The sequence below is a fragment of the Barbus barbus genome (assembly GCF_936440315.1).
Source record: "Barbus barbus genome assembly, chromosome: 44".
Taxonomy (NCBI): domain Eukaryota; kingdom Metazoa; phylum Chordata; class Actinopteri; order Cypriniformes; family Cyprinidae; genus Barbus; species Barbus barbus.
In genome coordinates this window covers 4,312,787-4,334,943 of record NC_136722.1, presented here as the reverse complement: position 1 = coordinate 4,334,943, position 22,157 = coordinate 4,312,787, and positions in this window count along the sequence as shown.

Below are 22,157 nucleotides of genomic sequence, written 5' to 3'. Positions count from 1 at the left end.
ACAAAAAAAGTAGCCTGCTTCAAAAACTCCACCCTTTTTTCTACAACCTCTATACTCCAAAAAAAATGTCCCTATCATAAAGTCATTGTAAGTGTAAGGTAGTCAATGGAACGATACAGCTTCAGGTGAAATCCCCGCTGTTATCATTTATAACTGCAAGAGTTGAACACTTTCCTGCCAGGATACACTGAAAGGTTGATGAACCGATCAATTTGTGTGCAAGAGTTCATTAAAGAGGTGGGCATCCCAGAGATGACGGTAGACGCCAAAAACTGCTGTGAAATCCGGACCATCATTTTATAGTATGCCACGTGATAAACAGACCTTATCATGACAGAGGCTGCAAAATTACTGTGAACCAATCTGAAAACGTCAACTAGAGTACCAATTCAGTCAAAATCAGTTAGTCAGTAAAGGTAGTTGCCAGTAGTCAACCATAAATCATATAGTGCAATCACTCACAATTTATACAGTACAATTTACAGTAATTGACAGTAAACTCTGCTCTACTCTCAGAATTTAAAGAATCATCAAAAATTCATCAATCGCACATTTTGATGCACACTAGAACAGTAGTTCTCAACTTTTTTAGCATTCTCATTAGAATAGTTTAGATTATTTTTTATTTATTTATGTTTGTTTGTTAATCAATTAGTTTGATTTTAGTTCAATTAATTTTAGCCACGGTCCCCTGGTTAAGAACCACTGTAACCACTGACCTAGAAATATCAGAAAACATCTTAGTAGAAACAACCTTGTTTTCCATTCTGAATTCAGCCCACAGTCTGTGCTTTTAAAATTTTGGATGGCTTAATGCTAATATAAAGTGACATAATAGTGAGTGCCACACAATTTTACAATATTTTTGTTTGAGTCAGCTCATGTCTTTTTTTTTCTCTTAGGTATGTGATGATAATAATAAAAGTGGTATAATAAAAGTTATTCTATGTCATGCAATCATTTCACTCATTCATTCATTCATGATTCATCCATTCATTTTTTTAGGTGTGATGGAAAATATAGCAGTAGCTTTCGTCCTTCAAATCTCTGACCTTTCAAATTGTATTCATAAAAAAAAAAAAAAAATATATATATATATATATATATATATATTGTAACATCTCCAAAGCTTTTGAAGTGATGCTGTTGATGTGATCTCTATGTCTCTGGCCAAATTTAATATTTCACTCTGTTCAGAGTGAGATTGATACATTGTTGGTTTGGCAATTGTGTACATATCTAAAGAAGATAACACTGCAGTGGCCACAGGAGTGCAGTATTGAGCTAACACATGGAGAAACTGTCCAATAATTGTGTGAGTGATCTGGTTGTGAGACTACTTGGTTCAAGTCATGGCTCGATCTGAAATTTGCCTGTATACCCATAGTGCAATATTTGAGGCAACTGGCATTTGCATTGGTGTCCAACCAGGGCCGGATTATTCTAAAACGGGATTGGGCGAGTGCCCTGGGGCACCAGCCAATAGGGGGGCACCAAGTGATTAAGATAATGACTAGACCTTTAAAGTATTTTTCATGGGGGGGGGGTTTCAAACCAAGCCAGTAGATTTGGTCAGTCAAACATTTAAATACATTTTAGCATTTCTGTAGTGAACGTACAAAGTCACAATCCGTGTACCATTAACCATTGAGTGAGTTTAAAATATTCTAGCTGAGCCCACAGTATGAGTTTTTTTTTTAGGTGACCGTTATTTTACATTGTACAGCCTTATTGTTTCCATGGCGACGTGTCATGCTTGTCATGTGACACATCGCAGCCACAATAGCGCTGAATGAGACAATATGGTTCTCTGCGGGAGGAAAATGCTTAACGAGAAACTTTGCGCATTGCGTTCATATTCTGCTGTTCTGTAGCCACGGATTTGCGGGTCTTGTCTTTTTCTCCTACAGATAACTTGAAGGACCCTGTTCGTTATTGTACTAATTTGTGTCGAATGCAAGTGACATCGCAGGTAGCGGAGAGTGCAAGCGGCTATTGCAAGTGACATTGTAATTTAGTTTATTTTTTCTTGTCTTCACCACCTGGCTACTGTTAGCCAGGTGGTGTTGAGCGATATGTTGAGCAATTCAAACAAAAAAATAAAAAATAAATAGAACAAAATAAAAAATAAAAAAGACTGTAAGTGACGTCACTCGCGGAAGCGCAATTGTGTGAGAGTGCAAGTCTGAGAATGCAAGTCTGAGAGTGTAAGTCTGAGCATGCAAGTACTGAGAGTGCAAGTACTGAGAGTGCAAGTCTGAGAGTGTAAGTCTGAGCGTGCAAGGCTGAGCATGCAAGTACTGATAGTGCAAGTCTGAGAGTGCAAGTATTGAGAGTGCAAGTCTGAGCGTGCAAGTACTGAGAGTGCAAGTCTGAGCGTGCAAGTATTGAGAGTGCAAGTCTGAGCGTGCAAGTACTGAGAGTGCAAGTCTGAGCGTGCAAGTATTGAGAGTGCAAGTCTGAGAGTGCAAGTCTGAGAGTGCAAGTCTGAGCGTGCAAGTATTGAGAGTGCAAGTCTGAGCGTGCAAGTACTGAGAGTGCAAGTCTGAGCGTGCAAGTATTGAGAGTGCAAGTCTGAGAGTGCAAGTCTGAGAGTGCAAGTATTGAGAGTGCAAGTCTGAGAGTGCAAGTCTGAGCGTGCAAGTATTGAGAGTGCAAGTCTGAGAGTGCAAGTCTGAGAGTGCAAGTACTGAGAGTGCAAGTCTGAGCGTGCAAGTACTGAGAGTGCAAGTCTGAGCGTGCAAGTATTGAGAGTGCAAGTCTGAGCGTGCAAGTACTGAGAGTGCAAGTCTGAGAGTGCAAGTCTGAGAGTGCAAGTATTGAGAGTGCAAGTCTGAGCGTGCAAGTACTGAGAGTGCAAGTCTGAGCGTGCAAGTACTGAGAGTGCAAGTCTGAGCGTGCAAGTATTGAGAGTGCAAGTCTGAGAGTGCAAGTCTGAGCGTGCAAGTACTGAGAGTGCAAGTCTGAGAGTGCAAGTCTGAGCGTGCAAGTATTGAGAGTGCAAGTCTGAGAGTGCAAGTCTGAGAGTGCAAGTACTGAGAGTGCAAGTCTGAGAGTGCAAGTCTGAGAGTGCAAGTCTGAGCGTGCAAGTACTGAGAGTGCAAGTACTGAGAGTGCAAGTACTGAGAGTGCAAGTCTGAGAGTGCAAGTCTGAGCGTGCAAGTACTGAGAGTGCAAGTCTGAGAGTGCAAGTCTGAGCGTGCAAGTATTGAGAGTGCAAGTCTGAGAGTGCAAGTCTGAGCGTGCAAGTACTGAGCTGAACTTTTAAATGCTTCATTATGCAAATACATGAGCAGAGTTCTCGGCATGAAAGACCCGTGATGTGCCTCTTCATTTCTCTCCAATACGGTAGGAAATCAAATTAAACGAAATGTGGATGATGTTAACTGTATGTCCCAAAGCATGCCTACTATTCTGCTACATACTCAAAAGTATGTACTTTTTCTGCACAAAACGAGTACAAACTTTTAGGGCATAGTATGCGAATTGGGCTGCGGGGGCGCTTCAAGATGGCGTCGGTGTAGGTCGTGTTTATCTTTGATCTTACTTGTATTTTGTGCAAAGCTTGATTTTTCTTTGCCCCTGAAGACTAAATTTGTTTTCATGCGTTGAGTTACACTATTCAATGCAGATTCGTCACGTGCCAACTTCTTACGCAAATAAGATTGGGAAAGCCTATTAGTAAGTTTGATTTCATTTATTAATTTATTTACAATAAATAACAGTAAAATATATTAAAATAACTACATTATATGCATACTTACTTTTGAGTTGAAAACATTATTAATTAACAAATATTTAGTAAAATTTTTCATTCGTTATGGGGGCCAAAAATATATAATATGAAATAATATATATATTATTTTTCTGGAAGAGATGCAGATGCATAGAAAATGAACAGTTAATGAAACAATATATACAGAGAAAATATAAAATATATGCACGCAAAGAATTGCGATTGGGTCAGGTCAGAGTCCAGCATTCACAAATGGATAGGCAGCATGCAGTTTAGCGGTTGCGCAAAACGTAAAATTAAAAAAAGAGAAAATATCACAACACATGCAGGGCTCTACAGCGCGACTGAAAAGTACTGCGTGCGACTATCAAAAAAACATTTAGGAGTACCTGTGCGACTAACCTGATCAGCATAGGCGATTTGTGTTTGCACTGAGGGGAGCTTCAAAGGTTTCTACTTGCCTGTTTGTGCAGTATTGAGTAATCAAATGCAATGTTAATCAGAATCCACTCACTGCTCAAAATACTTTTGTTTATTGCTAGTTACGCAAGCTCACATCATCTCATTATAACAAAAGTGTAGATGGTGTAAATAAGAGATTTGTTGTGCAGTGTAGAGCTTTACTGATTAATGGAGCTTTGTGAGATCACGATGAACTGAATTGAGTGACAGCTTTTAAAGATTATAAGGGAGTTTGCAAATGCGATATTAAATTAATACAACAGTTCAATAAACAATAAGTTAATACAAAGTGATGTACATTGTATGACTTTAACAGTATTACCTGATTTTGCTCAATTTCGTCAAGGAAAATAGTTTCAAACAGTCACAGCTGAGCCGCTGCACATCTCCATTCAAACACAGCATTGTTTAGTTTATGAATGAACCTGCATTTTTTAATTAATATAGTGAGGCAATGATTCAATTGCCCATTCATAAAGACAGTAATTTGCTTCGTTCCTGAATGAATCAGCCGTTTAAACGAATCAATAAAAAAAAAAAGAAAATAGCTGATACATTAACCCTTATATTTGACCCAAAGAGGATTTTATTTTTTCCTCAATGCTAGTTTATGTTCATATTTTGTTCACACAGGGTATAACAACTTTCCAAAAACATGAAAATTTGATGATTTTGAAAACAACTTGAAAGAAGACTGAAAGATATAGTGATAATATACCATAATGAGAGATTTACAAGCAATTTTTAATTGCTTGGAATGCCAAATTAGGTAAATGCCATTTGCTTTTTTAGGTCTAGATTCAAGTTGGTTTAAAGCAGTGCTTCTCAGCTGGTGAAGACCAAAATTGGATGACAAGTCTCTTGCGATAGGAAAAAAGAGAACTGAAATATGACCAGGCTATTTAGTTGCAACTTGATTTGTGTAGTCCAATGTCACCCAGATGTTTACAATTAGACTATTACCACCGTAGTTACTCACAGGAATAGGCTGCATTTAACTATGACTCACATTCGGAGCATGCAATGTTTGCCTGTCCTACATTATACTTGGTAGGGCATGATAACTTTTCAAAATGATGAGGTCAGAGAGTGTTCTATTACCGAACAGGGAGAGTGTGGACTCATGATTAAACCTGTCTGGCTAAAAATGATCAGTAAAGTAGGCTAAAAATTTTGTGTTGAGGATGTAGACAATGGCAAATTTTAATCCAGTGAATTCAATTGTGGGAATCAGTCCCTGTTTTTAGCTCAAAAGACAAATCCTGCTTTACTTCCTGGAAAATATTAAAGGGTTGCTCCACCCCAAAATGAAAATTGTGTCATTAATCACTTATCCCCATGTCGTTCCAAACCCGTAAAAGCTTCTTTCATCTTCGGAACACAATTTAAGATATTTTGGATGAAAACCGGGAGGTTTGAGACTTTCCCATTGACTGTCAAGTAATTAACACTGTCAAGGCCCAGAAAAGTATGAAAAGCATTTTGGGGTGAAGTAACCCTTTATGGACTTTGGTGACCTGACCCTAAGGACCTAACCCTAATTTAAAAAGGTTTAAACTTTCACATAAAAAAAATAAAATTTGTGGTTTTATGAGAAGTCATTTGAAATGTTTACACTCACATGAAATTAATATATATACTGAGCCGTGGAACAAATTTCTCGAGCGCTTTCCGTGAGTGCGATTCGAGACGGAGTGAAACACGGACAAATGCGTTTCATCTATTCTTTCAAAACCTGCCCATAAACAAACAGTTCTGAGAGTAGAGGACATATTTTAACATCAAGTTAAATTAAACTCAGTATTATAACCAATAAAATTCATTTATGTTATGCAAGGAAAAGGCGTTTCCATCATGCGAAACTACCGCTGCTGACGCTGCTTACTGATATCTTGTCCTTATGTTGCATTGCGTAAAATAAACAGCAACGGATTCCCAGTTCAACACTGGATTTGCACATCATATGATACTGAAACGGCTCCAGCGATAAAAGATCCCTGCCATCAATCGTAAGTACAAAGTGGAAACGGCATCAAATGTCCGTGTTTCGTTGACCATCAGCGCTCAATTGCTCATCACTCTTTAACTCCGCCCACGGCGTGCCTCCAGGCGTTCGGCTGTTCTATTTCTTTTATAAATATGATAAAACTATAGACTCTTTGGAGATATGAAGGTTGCAACACAACTTTATAGGTACTCAAGATTAACATGAGATTGGGTGAAAATTACGTGTGTTATGAAGTTGCATTTTTGAATAAATTGGGTCGGGTAAGTCAATAATTCACTGATCCGTACATCTCTCCCTGTGTCCGTATGTTTCTCCCTGTGTCCCAATGTGCATACTATCCACCCTGTCTCCCCTAAATAGTATTGAAAATTACTAATATCACGTAGAATTTAAGATGCACATTGGGACGCAGGCTCTTACTTCATTCCTGAATGAATCAGCCGTTTTGAAAGAATCAATTGAATAAATGACTCAGTGGCTGCATCTGAAAACTGAAAAATGCTGCCTTCGGAGGACGCATTGCAAGGTAGGAAGGCATTAAGGCATGTCCGAATTCAATGTTAGCTTCAGTTCCTGTCTCCTGAGATGCCTTCATCAGGCCGATTTTTGAAGGCAGCTTAGATGTATCCTTCGCTGCCTTTGATATCCCACAATCCTATGCGTTACATTCTGTGACAGTTGAGATAAAAAAAATAAAGATGGCGTCTGAGAGTTGCGGTCGGTGGTCAGTTTCTGTGTAAATGTACGTTTTAGATAAACGTTTTCCACTTTTGATAGCATTTCTAGCGAGAAATTCCTATTGCAGTAATTAAATATTCACTTAGTTATCACCAAAGCTCTCCATATTTTGCTGTAGACAATTAAACCGTTATGCTGCCTCTGAAGTCTGTCCGAAATCAGTTTTGTGAGGTGCATTCGTGCGCAAACGCTGCCTGCAAGTCATTGTCTGATAGGGCAGTGAGGCAACAAGTCAGCGGCCTCAGTTTTCGGATGCAGCCAGGATGCAGCCACCTTCTGGCAATTTTAGTTTCATATTTAAAAGTATCATTCCATTTTTTATTTCTGTATTCCACTTTTTATATTTAAAACATTAACCTCATAGCATTATTTGTGCAGTGTAAATATATGCACAAGTGCAAAAAAGTGTTTAGTCCTGCATGTTTAATTATACTTATTATAATAGCCTAAATAGCTTTTGTGCCCAAATTTTTCTGAATGATTTCATACATATAGTTGTGTTAAAAGTGTCTTATGTGAACATGTTCTGCATTTATTTTCACCAGGTTTTATTTTTTATTGAAAATTATATTTGAATGTGCGGCAACTATAGTTGCCGATGGGCAAATATGTTGTATGCACCCCTCAATGTCAAATTTGAACAGGAGGAGAACATTTGGAATCTAACTCAAAATAACTGCTTTCAAAAGACCAATGTTTATTCATAATCAATTAATAAACAAATACATTATGTATAAAAGTCGAAGAACATTCGATGCAAACCCCAAAAAGCTGCATCTATCTTATAATCTGTGGGGTAAAACGCCCCCAGGGGGCAATGGGTTACTGTAGTTATTCTGTTCTGAACATCAAATCCTTTGTTTTTCCATCAAATGTATTCTAACTTGTTGGTTATTTAAAAATGGCCTCAAGTTAGCATTAGGTAGCTAGTTAGCATGCCAGTTAGCATCAGCTAACAGAATGTTTCAAATTGGCTATTATAATTGTATAATTCATAATTATTGGTTATATTCTTTTTTAATTTTAAGCTAAAACTGCCTGTACTCTGATATCTATAGGCTAAATGTTTAAAGCAACTTTGCTTTGTCATTTCTAGGCTGGACTACTGCAATGCTCTTCTGGCTGGACATTTTGGATAATTAAAGTTATAATAAGATGCATGTATCATTATTATATAATGCAAATGAAACTATATGCATGATGATGTCTGATATTGATGATTATAATGTCTTCGGTGCTACAACATTGGGGTACATGTCATAAACAAATTGAGTAAAAATGTTTTTGTATCAAAAACTCCAACATCTACTAACAAACATATAAAGGATTATATAATAAAATATTAGTTTGCTAATATTCCCATTAAGTTATAAAAACATTATTTCTGAATGTTCTCTGGACATTCAAAATGTCCATTTATTTATTTACAGACGTTAAGGGAACATTCCATTTTAGAACTCTGCAGACATTATGGGAATGTTTCAGAATACTCAGAGCAAAGTTTAAAAAGAAAAATTAAATGAACACCCACAATTCAGAAATAAAATGTTCCATGAACAATGTATAAGTGCTAATGTTTTGAGAACAAAAGACCAAATAACCTAAGTTCTGAGAACATTCCTTGTTAGCAAAAAACAAAAGCGTCAAATTTAAAGTGAGCAATCGGTGACAAATCACCAGTCTGTTCTGTTTACAACTATATTAACATTCACAAAAAACACACATTTACATATGTGAAATAAGATCTCACCCACATGAGTTTAAACATGTAAATGAAATATCCAAGCTTATTTAAGTTAAATGAAGGTGTCCTGAAATGCAAATATTGATCCCTGCATATATCACTAATGAGAACATGAGCATCTTCAGATATGAGCATATTAAACTATATTCAATAACCATATGCACACTTGCTTGCAAAGTGCCACTAAATATTTTATTCCATTTTGTACTCGCAGGTGCATAGACAAATGAATAAAAGTATAAATTATTAATTAAGCTGTCAAGGTATCCGCTATATATTGGCATCATTTGGAGTAAGATTCCCTCGCATTAATGTCGCGTAATGATCAAACAACATTTACACACTGTGTCTGAGATGAACCCAGACACCAACTGAACAAACACACAAAGTCATCAGGTACCTTTTAATGCATGAGAGGTTGTCTGAGTGCACATTTCCGCACTGCTCCCATAGCAAGTGTGTGTTTGTGTGTGTTTATTGTGTGTATTTGAGCATATGAGGGTTCTGTGCTTTATTCACTTGGGTAATCTGGCGGCCAGTCCTAACGAGGTTGTCACAAACCCCCATAATGAGCCTCAAAAAGATGAATGTAAAAATGTATCCATTACTGGGCCTTCATCTTCCTGTTCATTAGCTTAGCATAAGGTTACAATACATTACTCTAGCGCCTAACAACACCTCTCGCTACCCTAAGGAAGAAAAACTCCATTGAGTGAGTAAATCTAGTCTCATGAAACAACAATATGCACATTCGGGAATTATCATAACGGCGCTACGCAGATATGCTGTCACTCTGTTTCTCATCTTCTATTGTATCTCTTCTTTCTTTGTCTTGGTGTCTTCTTTTGCTGAGCGGAGACAGTATGGTTCGTTTTGGCAGGCGGCCTCTGTTTCCACGGCAACTTTATAATTGCTTTGGAAGCGGTCCAGACGCTACTGGATGCCGAGGAATTATTGATGTCAAAAAGAAACATGTATGAAATGAGGAATATGTATGCAGCCATATGGTTCTGTGCACATCCGTGTACAATGAAATCGTAGTGTTGCCTTTGCGATGTTTTTCAAAGACAATTAAAATGTCACAACACATGCTCTGTAAAATGCTTAAATGACTGGGTGTATTATGGCTCCATTACGGCATTTTGCATGTCACAATATTACTTCACCTGATCTAAGTGTGAAATCAAAGTCTTGGAGTCCTTAATGACTGCTGAATCTTTGAAGCCATAAAGGTGACACTCTGTGTGTGGAATAATACTGTATACACATGCACCGTTTTGTGTCAATCCAAATTAAATTTAATCAGATTTATTTAGAAAAATCTGTCTTACATGTACATGCATGTACGTGAGATTTAAAACAAATATATATATTAAGTTTTTATTATGCTTCTATAAATAATCTAACTGATATTGTATATATTATATTAAATAATATTTAATATTACATTTATAATTATCATTTTAATTTATATATATATATATATATATATATATATATTATTTTTTTGCAAATTATCATATATAATTCGATATAATAAAATTATAATTTAATAATAAACTGTTTAATAAGAAGTAATTTGAAAATAATAATAATAATAATATAATTAATTGAAATAAATCTGAGCTAAAATCCAATAAAAAAATATTAGATGAAAAATTTTAATAATAAAAAAAAATACATTGCATTGGAAACTAACTGACATAAAAAGTTGAAGTACTAAAATTCCTAAAACTGAAAATAAAAATAGACCTAAATAGAAATATATAACAAATACTAATAAAATGACAAAAGCATGTAACAAAATTACTAAAAGTTAAACTAAATTTGAAAATATAGAAAATAAAAGCTAATTCAAAATATGAATAAATACTATGGAAATATAATAATACTAATAATATCTAAAATAACACTCATGGATCAGTAATTCTTTTAATCTTATTTGTTTGACCTCAATGATTTAATATTTTTCTCATTCCAATTAAGCTATCGGAATATTAGGCCACATGTAAGCATATAATACTGCGAAGGTTTCTGGTTTGATTTGCGTGAGTAATTTCCTCAAGAAGTAGGACAGTGCTGGTTTGACGAAGAATCTTCTAAGTTGGATCACCTCCTCTGTAAGATGTTTCTCTTCTGCCCAAATGCTGCAAGAGTCATAGACACATTAACCAGGGCTCTGGTGACACTCATTAAAGTAACATATTGTGTCCCCAGGTGAATTAGCAGCCAAATGTTTTATTGCTATGCGTAGGTGTGAAAATATCGTTATAGTGTGAGGAAAAAACACGCAATCCTCTTTGTCTTCAATACTGTGGGTGTTTTCTCATTGTGTTATGAAAGAACATGTGCTAATAGGAGATGAAAATGACTTCCTGGCTGGTCTTTTTTCCTCTCTTTGCTTTTGTGGGGCTAATTTATGCCCTGTGAGTCCCTCTTGGGTGAGAAGAGGCTGAGATTGGTGTGAAGTTTGCTGAATGGAGCAGGGGCCAACAGGCTTGCCAAACACACACACACAGGAGCGCTAACATTACAAAGACAGTATTCGCAGCTGTGGGCAGAAGATGTGGGCTACGACAACTGTGCTAAATATTTGAACTCATCAAGATCGCAGGTCAAGATCGTGTCACTGCCATATGATTAGCAGTGTTTGCTAAGGCAAGCATCACTATTAGTATAGTCCATTTGTTAGCATTTATTAACTCTGAAATTCACATGCTATTGGAATTATTGTAAATGCGAGTTTCCTAATTTAGACGTGAACGCCTCTCAAGTCGTATTTACTACTGAGAAACTCTGAAATAATTTTGATACCATAGTTTCTGAGTTGGGTGGGCTGTAGCTAAACTTTAAACATGGCGGAGGGGACAACCATTGCTGCCGTCTACAATATTCTCACAACTACATCACTGTTTCTCAGACCCGGTCCTACGTGGGTGCTAAGCAACCTCAAATTAAATCATTAGTTCACTCAGTTTGTCACAGATCGGCCAGGCTCATCCGCCAACCAATCACACACCGTCACCTGAGTATTAACGGCACGCACCTGTTTGGAATCACCACGCTCATCAGAACCCCTTCATAAGCACACCCCTCACTTCACTCAGTGTCCGGTCTCGTTCATACAAAGTGGACGCACTCTACTCCCATTCAAATGCTACTGAGAATTACTTGCCTTGTTACTTACCCTTTTTGTGTGTGTGTGTGTGTGTGTGTGTGTGTGTGTGTGTGTGTGCGTGCGCGTGCGCGAGACTGCTCATCATCTGAGGTGTGTGCTGTCTCCATCCCACGATCTCCTGTGAAACAAGATCCAAGGTACCATCCCCATCGATCCAAGAACTGTTCTATTGCCCTTGATACTCACCTGCCATTATCATCCGCCATTGTTGCGGTGAATAAACTACCTGCTTGTTATCTAATCCTCTGTCTGAGTCTCCTTCCGTAACACAGTTAACGCTGTAATAATGGCATTTTATAACAGATTTGGCAAACTATCCAGTGCGTTATGGTTTGCGCTCTAAAGGCCGATTCCTATTTCAACATGGGGGAAGTTGTGGCCTAATGGTTAGAGAGTCGGACTCGTAATCCAAAGGTTGTGGGTTCGAGTCTCGGGCCGGCAGGGATTGTAGGTGGGGGGAGTGAATGTCCAGCGCTCTCTCCACCCTCAATACCACGACTGAGGTGCCCTTGAGCAAGGCACCGAACCCCCAACTGCTGCCTGGGCGCCGCAGCATAAATGGCTGCCCACTGCTCCGGGTGTGTGTTCACTGCTGTGTGTGTGTGTTCACTGCTGTGTGTGTGCATGTTGGATGGGTTAAATGCAGAGCACGAATTCCGACTATGGGTCACCATACTTGGCAGTATGTCACTTCACTTTTCACTTTTTAACATGTTTGCTGCGTTGAGCAATGTAGCCAGTCACTGACATATCTGTTTATTTCTTGAATCAGAGGCGTTTATGTTAGAATCCACTCCGACGAATTGTCTCATTATAACTATGTGTATGTGATGTAAATAAGATATCCGTTGTGCAGCGTAGAGAACTTCATTGCTTCTAACGTATACTTGAGATAGCTATGAACTAAGATGGGTAAGGTTAGAGCACCCTCACTAATTTAAGAAGCACCCTCAGTGATGTGTCTTGTCGTTAAACTAGTGTGTTCGTATATAGCCCGTAAATAATAATTTGAAGCATATTGCATGTTTTATAAACGGTGAAATATGCATGAATTTGACTGAAATTCCAGAATTGTCACTTTTACATTTTATTATTTTCGACTACAAAGCACTTGATTGCGACAAGCTCATAATGATGACTTAAGTGGGAAATAGGAAATTTCAGATGAAGGCAGCATAATTCTTAGTATAAATTTTAACATGTAGCTTTAGCATCGGTTTGGCTCACTATTTTTACCTGGTGGATATTAAAATAAGTAAAAAAATCCCACTGAATAAGGGGGCATTTACATTACTCATTCTGCCTTTCAGTGATACTGTCACGAATCTGGTCCATGCTCTCCCTGTCAACCACCACTAGAGGTCACCCGTTCACCACAGTGACTTTTACACTACACAGCACACTGGACTCAATTTCCCACAATCCATTGCACTGACGACTTGCACAGCTGTTCACTATTTCGCCCACACCTGATCACCATTTCACAATCACCATCACTCTATTTAAGCCTGGGCCTTGCTCTTGCTCACCGCCGAGTATTGTTAGCCAGTCTACCTTACAAAGCGTTTCCCTGTTTTCATAGTCAGTTTTCCTGTGTCTTGATTCCTGCCCGTGTTCCTGGATTATTCTCTCTGCCTTGCCCTGTCTGGATACTGTACGCTGATCGTCGACCCACGCTGCCCTTCGGATTGTTCTGTGTCTTGCCTCTGCCATACCAGTCTGCTGTTATTTGACCCTGCCTGTCTTGACCATGTTTACTAATAAAGCCTTGCGAATGGATCCGCACGTCTCACGTCTCGTCAACCCCGTAACAGAATACTCGGCCACACAAGGATCCAGCGGCTTTTCCAGAGGACATTGGCCAGGTATGGACACTGCACGACTGTTGTTAACCCTCGAGCAGGGTTTGAGACCGCTCGAGGAATACATACAGGAGTACTTAGATCTCGCCTATTTTTCTGATCTGCCGGACTATGCACTAATAGACTTTTTTTGTGAGGGCATCAATCAGCCGCTCAAACGACAGTTAATCCGTGAGGGTCCCCGTGCGTCACTCAGTCAATTTATGGACTATGCTTTACTGTGTGTGGGCTCCTCTTTTACTGTGGGTGTCGCGGAGGAACACGACACCTCACTCACTCAAAAAATGGCGGCAGCAACAGCACCCCTTCACGTCGTCGCCGTCAAGCCAGAGTCTGCTCACGTCATGCCTGCCAAGCCAGAGTCTGCTCACGTCATGCCTGCCAAGCCAGAGTCTGCTCACGTCATGCCTGCCAAGCCAGAGTCTGCTCACGTCATGCCTGCCAAGCCAGAGTCTGCTCACGTCGTCGCTGTCAAGCCAGAGTCTGCTCACGTCGTCGCTGTCAAGCCAGAGTCTGCTCACGTCGTCGCTGTCAAGCCAGAGTCTGCTCACGTCGTCGCTGTCAAGCCAGAGTCTGCTCACGTCGTCGCTGTCAAGCCAGAGTCTGCTCACGTCGTCGCTGTCAAGCCAGAGTCTGCTCACGTCGTCGCTGTCAAGCCAGAGTCTGCTCACGTCGTCGCTGTCAAGCCAGAGTCTGCTCACGTCGTCGCTGTCAAGCCAGAGTCTGCTCACGTCGTCGCTGTCAAGCCAGAGTCTGCTCACGTCGTCGCTGTCAAGCCAGAGTCTGCTCACGTCGTCGCTGTCAAGCCAGAGTCTGCTCACGTCGTCGCTGTCAAGCCAGAGTCTGCTCACGTCGTCGCTGTCAAGCCAGAGTCACACCACGTCACAGTGCTCCAGCCAGAGTCTGTCACACCCAAGGATTTAAGGTCAGTCCTTCAAGTTCCCTGTCTGATATCCAGTGTGATGGACCCACCACTGATGTCAGTGCGAGTAGCTGGCATTCCCAGGGCCTCAACTCTGTCTGTTACAGAGACTGTTCCCCTGACCTCAGTACTTCCCGTTATGGCGGTTGCCATTTTGAGTGTGTGGGCTGCACACTGTGCTCCTGAGGCCTCTCCTGTCCACGAGTCTGCTCCTGAGGCCTCTTCAGTCCACGAGTCTGCCCCAGAACTTCCAGAGGAGGCGGCGTCCACTGCAGAACCACCAGAGGTGGCAGCTTCCGCTGCAGAACCTCCCGAGGTGGTGGCGCCCACTCCTGTACTCACTGTTTGCCCTGTCACGGCCACGGAGGCCGTTCCTGACCTCATGGTCTGCCCTGTCACGGCCATGGAGGCCATTCCTGACGTCACTGTCTACCCTGTCACGGCCACGGAGGCCGTTCCTGACCTCATGGTCTGCCCTGTCATGGCCATGGAGGCCGTTCCTGAACTTACGGTCTGCTCTGTCACGGCCATGGAGACCGTTCCTGAACTCACTGTCTGCCCTGTCACGGCCATGGAGGCCGTTCCTGAATTCACTGTCTGCCCTGTCACGGCCATGGAGACCGTTCCTGAACTCACTGTCTGCCCTGTCACGGCCATGGAGACAGTTTCTGAACTCACTGTCTGTCCTGTCACGGTCATGAAGGCCGCCCCTGAACTCACTGTCTGTCCTGTCACGGCCAAAGAGGCCGTCTGTGAGCTCACGCCCTGTTCTGTCACGGCCAAAGAGGCCATCTGTGAGCTCACGCCCTGTCCTGTCACGGCCAAGGAGGCCGTCTGTGAACTCACGCCCTGTCCTGTCACGGCCAAAGAGGCCGTCTGTGAGCTCACGCCCTGTCCTGTCACGGCTAAAGAGGCCGTCTGTGAGCTCTCGCCCTGTCCTGCCACAGCCATAGAGACCGTCCATGAACTCTCGTCCTGCTCGGTCACGGCTCCTGTGACCATGGGGACTCTCTCTGTGGTGTCTGTCTCTGTTCTCCCCAGATCCCTGATCCTGTCATGGCTTCCTGACCAGTCCGCTCTGCCGTGGAGATACTCTGCCCTGTCTACGCCACACTGGTGGGCTCCGTCTACTCCGCCGTGGTGGTCAGTTGTCTGGCTCTGGGGGTCTCCTGCTCCGCCCAGGTGGGCTCTGGTCCCGTCCTGCCCTGCAACGAAGACTCTCCCAGTGTTGTCTGTCTCTGCTCTCTCTGTGTTGTCTGTCCTTGTTCTCCCCAGATCCCAGTCTCTGTCATGGGTTCCTGCCCTGTCTGCCTCCCTGTGGTGGTCTTCTGCTCGGGTCTGGTGGTCGTCTGCTCCGCCATGGGGGTCTTCTGCCCGGGTCTGGTGGTTGTCTGCCCCACCGTGGTGGTCTTCTGCTCGGGTCTGGTGGTCATCTGCTCCGCCGTGGTGGTCCTCTGCTCTGGTCTGGTGGTTATCTGCCCCGCCGTGGTGGTCTTCTGCTCGAGTCTGGTGGTCTTCTGCTCGAGTCTGGTGGTCTTCGGTCCCGTCTGCTCCGCCCTGGTGGGCTCTGGTCCCGTCTGCTCCGCCCTGGTGGGCTCCGGTCCCGTCTACTTCGCCCTGGTGGGCTCCTGGTCCGTCTGCTCTGCCCTGGTGGGCTCTTGCTCTGTCCTGGTTTCCGATTCCACCGGGGTGTCCTGCTCTGCCGGTTCTGCCTCAGTCCCCGGTCTTCCCACTTCCTCACGGACCTGGCCCTCCGTCCCTCCCCCTGTTCCGCCTCCGCTCCACCGCCCTCCTGGATTATTTGGAAGCGTCTGGAAGCCGCTCCTTGGAGGGGGGCTATGTCACGAATCTGGTCCATGCTCTCCCTGTCAACCACCACTAGAGGTCACCCGTTCACCACAGTGACTTTTACACTACACAGCACACTGGACTCAATTTCCCACAATCCATTGCACTGACGACTTGCACAGCTGTTCACTATTTCGCCCACACCTGATCACCATTTCACAATCACCATCACTCTATTTAAGCCTGGGCCTTGCTCTTGCTCACCGCCGAGTATTGTTAGCCAGTCTACCTTACAAAGCGTTTCCCTGTTTTCATAGTCAGTTTTCCTGTGTCTTGATTCCTGCCCGTGTTCCTGGATTATTCTCTCTGCCTTGCCCTGTCTGGATACTGTACGCTGATCGTCGACCCACGCTGCCCTTCGGATTGTTCTGTGTCTTGCCTCTGCCATACCAGTCTGCTGTTATTTGACCCTGCCTGTCTTGACCATGTTTACTAATAAAGCCTTGCGAATGGATCCGCACGTCTCACGTCTCGTCAACCCCGTAACAGATACCATCTTCTCTGTGTAAAATATGAAAACACAAATTTGTGAAAATGGTGATGTCATGTGTGTCCATATCCTCCTGAGAACGCCCCCAAAAAAGCTTTGTGAATTTAGTATTTTTTTCATGTCATTACATTGTTTAGAGCATGAGAAAAAAATGGAAAAAGAACATCTTTGAAAAATATTTTATTCTATGTCCTCTGTAGAGGACACTAGGACTAAGTTTTTCTAAAAAATAAAATGGCATGAATAGACATCAAAAAGGCAAAAACAATGGGATTTTTAATTTTTTTTAAATCACCAGTCAATTTTTAGGTTTCAGGATTTTTTTATACTAAACTTTAAGAATGATTCTCAACTATGTTATAAAATATATAAAATTATTTGATATACCATTTTGTTTTATGCAATACGTGTGTAAAAATTTCCATAATCTGTTTTTCCCATTAAACACTGTATCTAATTTGCATGTTAATGTGTTGCTGTTGGGACAGCATTTTGAAAAACAGAATTGTCATAATGAGAGTAATAATTGGCCAGATTTTCATAATATCTAATATTTCATAAGAAAATGTATAATTTTCCTATTCAATTGTTATGTCTCCCATAATGCATAATAAACATGATTTTAGTCCCGGTGTCCTCTACAGTGGACATGATGTCCTGTTTCATAACAGGAAGTCATATTTGAATTTGAAAACCAATAACATTTTCCTGAGATGTTTCTTTATGACAAACAATTAGAAAATTATTCAGATTTAAATGACAATTACAAAATATAATCATATATCCATAAGGATGTTACATTTCTCACTAAATTAAATTTAGCCATCTTTAAAGACCTGGGAGAGAGTGAAACTTCCAAACATTTGGTGTCTCTAAAAAGCCCTGAATGTGCTCTGTACAGGACATCCAGGTTTAAACAGTGATATGTGAGGTCTCAGAGAAATTCACTGAAATAGAATGTCCACTACAGAGGCAAAAACTCCAGAGCTGGGTCTCAGGAGGATATTATGTGTAGTGTTTCATTTATTTATTTCACAAAGTAACATCACTAAAAACTGGCCTGGCATTCATAATACAGAGTTTAAAGTTATTTCCATAGATTCATGTGAATGGATTGTTTTGACAACATTGTTGGCTGTACATGAAAAACACAAAGGAAAAACCATTCCATTTTTAGTACATTATTGTCATGTATATAATCATACCAAAAAATTAAACATTAAAGTAACACTGATTAAATACAATAGCTCATGCATTCAAATTCCCCGCTGCTGTAACGTTAGCAGTTTTATTCAAATGCATTTAGCCCTATGTGACGTCTGTTTTAATATTGTTTATCAACAGTACACATTTTTATATTGTTTGAATCAACTAGCCGAGTAGACAGATGAGTGTTTATTCATAACCATACTGAAAATAAGTACATATTGTTAGCTGATGCTAACTGTCTAGCTCAGTGGTTCTCAAACCTGAGCTGGGGACCCCCAACCACATATTTTGTATGTCTCCCTCATTGAACACACCTGATTCAACTCATCAGCTCATTAGTGGAGTCTGCAAGATTTGAAATGGGTGTGGCCTATGAGAGAGTATACAAAATGTGTGGTGGCTGGGGGTCCCGACAGGTTTGAGAACCAGTGGTCTAGCTAACAAGCTTGCTAAGTTGAGGTCATTTTTAAATATAAAGTCCAAATATTTTTATTTAACCACCTAGATAGATTACATATGAGGGAAAAAGAAAGGATGTGATGTTCAGAATATGGTAACTACAGTAATTATCTGAAGTGATGCCCTCTGGGGGCATTTGGCTAGGGGTGTTTTTACAACACAGACAAGTTTTGAGAAAAAAAAAAAAACACAATGGCAATTACATTTTCCTTAAAATGTTCTTCCTAACTTCAGGCCTTATTCTCATGTCATATATAACTGTGATGTTTTTTCTTACTGGTGAAAATTAGCAGGTATTCTCTCAGGTACATCGCAGTGTAAGCTTCACAATGAACGTTACTACATCCCTCTCATCACCGTAGTCCATATCAACAACAAACATATATCTTGACTCCATATAGTGTTTATTTTGGGAAAATCCCAGGTATTTTGAGCAGTAGGATTATAAAAAAAAATATATGTGCTAGCCTATATTTAAGTACATTAAAAAAAAAGTGTACTTTCACTTGAGTAAAATTGAAAAAGCAGCCCTTTTACTGGAGTAATATTTTATTATACATACTGTATATGTAATTTTACTCAAATACTTGATTGGTGTACTTTGTCCACCACTGCCATTGAGACATTTTTGCTAAATTATATTATTATGCTTCTTGCACATTTCATGACATTTCAAAGTGAAATGTCCAGTGGGTGGTGCTAAAATCACATTCAGTTTAATCTGAAACAGATGCACATGAATCTAGCAATGTTTTATTAGCCTAGTTGTTGTATGTATTGTGGCAATTCAGAAATGAAATGTCCGGTGAGTGGTGCTTAAAGTCAAATGCTCATTTGACACCAAATAACAACAAATGAAATCTGAGATAAAACACATTTTTTGAAGCCATCATAACAGTTTAGCTTGCCTCTACAAGTATTTGAGCTTTTTTATGTGACTCATGTTTCATGCACTTCTCAAGTGCAATACTGTACCAGGTGCGCTACCGAGCAAGTTTGCTATGTTAGAAAATCCATACATATGAAGCTGGTTTTGTACAAGTGTCAAAATGTATTAGTTTGCAAATCATGCACTATATGGTAAAAGTGTTGATATGATAACAATATTGTGCAAGGAACTGCATAAAAATAAGTCTTTGTTAATCAATAATCTGCCACCAGGGGCGCTGTAAGAGGGGGGAACGTCAGGACGATTCTGATGAGGGAGGGGGCCAAACGCAAAACCCTAAAGGAAACATGATTTTTTTTTAACGAGGGGGTCACTTGTCCCCACCCTCTCTCCGGAACATGATTTCTATCGAGGGGGACCATAGCGGTGCCCCTGTCTGCCACTGCAATCATTATTTGTGTGAAATCATAATTTGTGTTTTGGTGCTTTACTGCCTAGTGTTTATTTCAGCTTGAAACTGCTGTGAATTGTATGTGTAGATATGTTAACTGATGGCAAGCCAACTGTGCTAGGGACGGCATAAGCCATTTGCATTGAACAAAACAAACTTTAACCTACTGTGTTGTCAACAGGACTATATAATTTGCAAACTAGTGGCAACACTTCAGCATAAAGCCAGGGTTTTTCACAGGCAAGAACCACTCGCATTTTCTTCAGCAAATGCAAAAATGTAGTTTACATTATTGTCCTGGAAGGCGAATCCAGTAATATGATTAGTTTGGCTGTTACTGCTCTGAAGTAGTAAAAATGTGAATCCATTCACAAAGACAGGTACAAATGAAGTGAGGAAAGTATCAAAATACACACGCTACTCTGAACCTGCCAAAGCCAATGGAAAGGAAAACAAGCCAAAAGCAGATCACCTTTCCAGAGGGTTCAGTGACTGCAGGGGACCTGCTGCGGCACGGGAATGCTGGCCGTCAGGAGCACAATGTCAAAAAGCGGTTATCGACTGTCAGCCGCAGCTAAAAATGATTTCGGAAAACGGGGTTAAAAGTTCAGCGCTCTGCTTCTCCCATCCCTCTCAGACGGCTGGAAGGGGAAGCCCTGTCACCAGGACTGTCCCTGTAATGATTTATTCACCTCTGCACAAGCTCCACAAGCCCACCACATCATGATATCGTCTTTAGTTTTTTTTTTACAAACCACCCTTACTGACACCCCTGTATCAATGCTTTCAGCTGTTTTGAAAATCTCACGACTCCATTCTGCCTGTGCAGTAAACAACAACGGTAAGCTTGAAAAAGGGCCTGTGTACTTGCAAACGCAGCACTACAGTACCATTCTTTATTAAATATTTCTCCCTTTTTTTCTTGGATTTTTCAGAATCAAAATGAGCTTTATTGGCCAAGTATGTTTACACATACAAGGAATGTGTTGTATTGACAAGCTCCACAGTGCAAAAGAAAGACAGCAACAGGACACAGATAATAAAAGAATAATATACAAATAGGCAATGTACAAAACAGCAAAAACACAATATATAATATAGACAACTATGTATGTACAGGTCAAGTATGTGACATTCACTGGCAGATGCTGATATCTAGACCGCAAGGTGGCCTGATAAAATATGCAGTAAAATATCCAAACAAAATGTACACCAAATTGTGCTGATTTTATAGAAAATATGCCTAAAAGCTATTATATTGTTATAAACACTCATCTGAGTGCCACTATCTATAAAAATATATAAAATAGTGCTGTTGATGAGAAAATTAAATAGTGTATTATTAATTTTGTTGTACCCAGTTTAACTGAGGAAAAATTTGTCCAGTGCTTTGGTTCTTAGCTAGTACTACTACTATTAATAAATAATAATAATAATGCACTTTTGTGGTAATTCATTTTATAAATACACATTTAAAGTGTTCTTGCCATGCACCTTCAAGCACTAAATCTTAACAAACCTTGTATGTAGGCAGAGAATGTTCAGACATTTAAGCGAAACATGAAGCAGCGTATTAGTGTTGTTATTTTGCAGGGAAAATCATCCCTAAAATGCGAGTGGCTTTCCTCACAGGCAGGAGCTTCACAGCAGTCGTTCCCCGTTCCCAGGACAACTTGTTTCCATGATAGAGGATAATATTTTGGCGTTTGTTCAAATGCCACTCTTTCTGTCTCTCTCCCATGTTTCTGTTCAGCCAGAGATTGCCGTGGTGGCTCTTTCTATGCCATCTGCAAACCACGCTCCATCCCAAATACAGAGGGGATCACAAAGGTGTTATTTTTCAAAGCAGGCCCGTGCGCCTCCTGCTGGGCCGGCCCAGCCGTTCTTCAAGGGAGAGGAGGGAAACTTCTGAGGGCGTGTGGCCCTCCCTGTCGCCCGCCTCCTCCGGGGCAGCCCTTTGAGGGGGTCATAACTGTGGCCTGTATAACATGGGTTACTGCTGATGCTGGTTGGTCACACTTGATGAAGCCTTTAAAGAATTCTCCCTTTCATGCTTGGTTTCTATTAAAATTCTGCAGTGGCGGGTCAAGGCCTGGCTCCCAGACGGCTGGGCTTCTGTGCGCCGCAGCTAGGGGGCAATGTCTAACCATGTTTCGCCGGT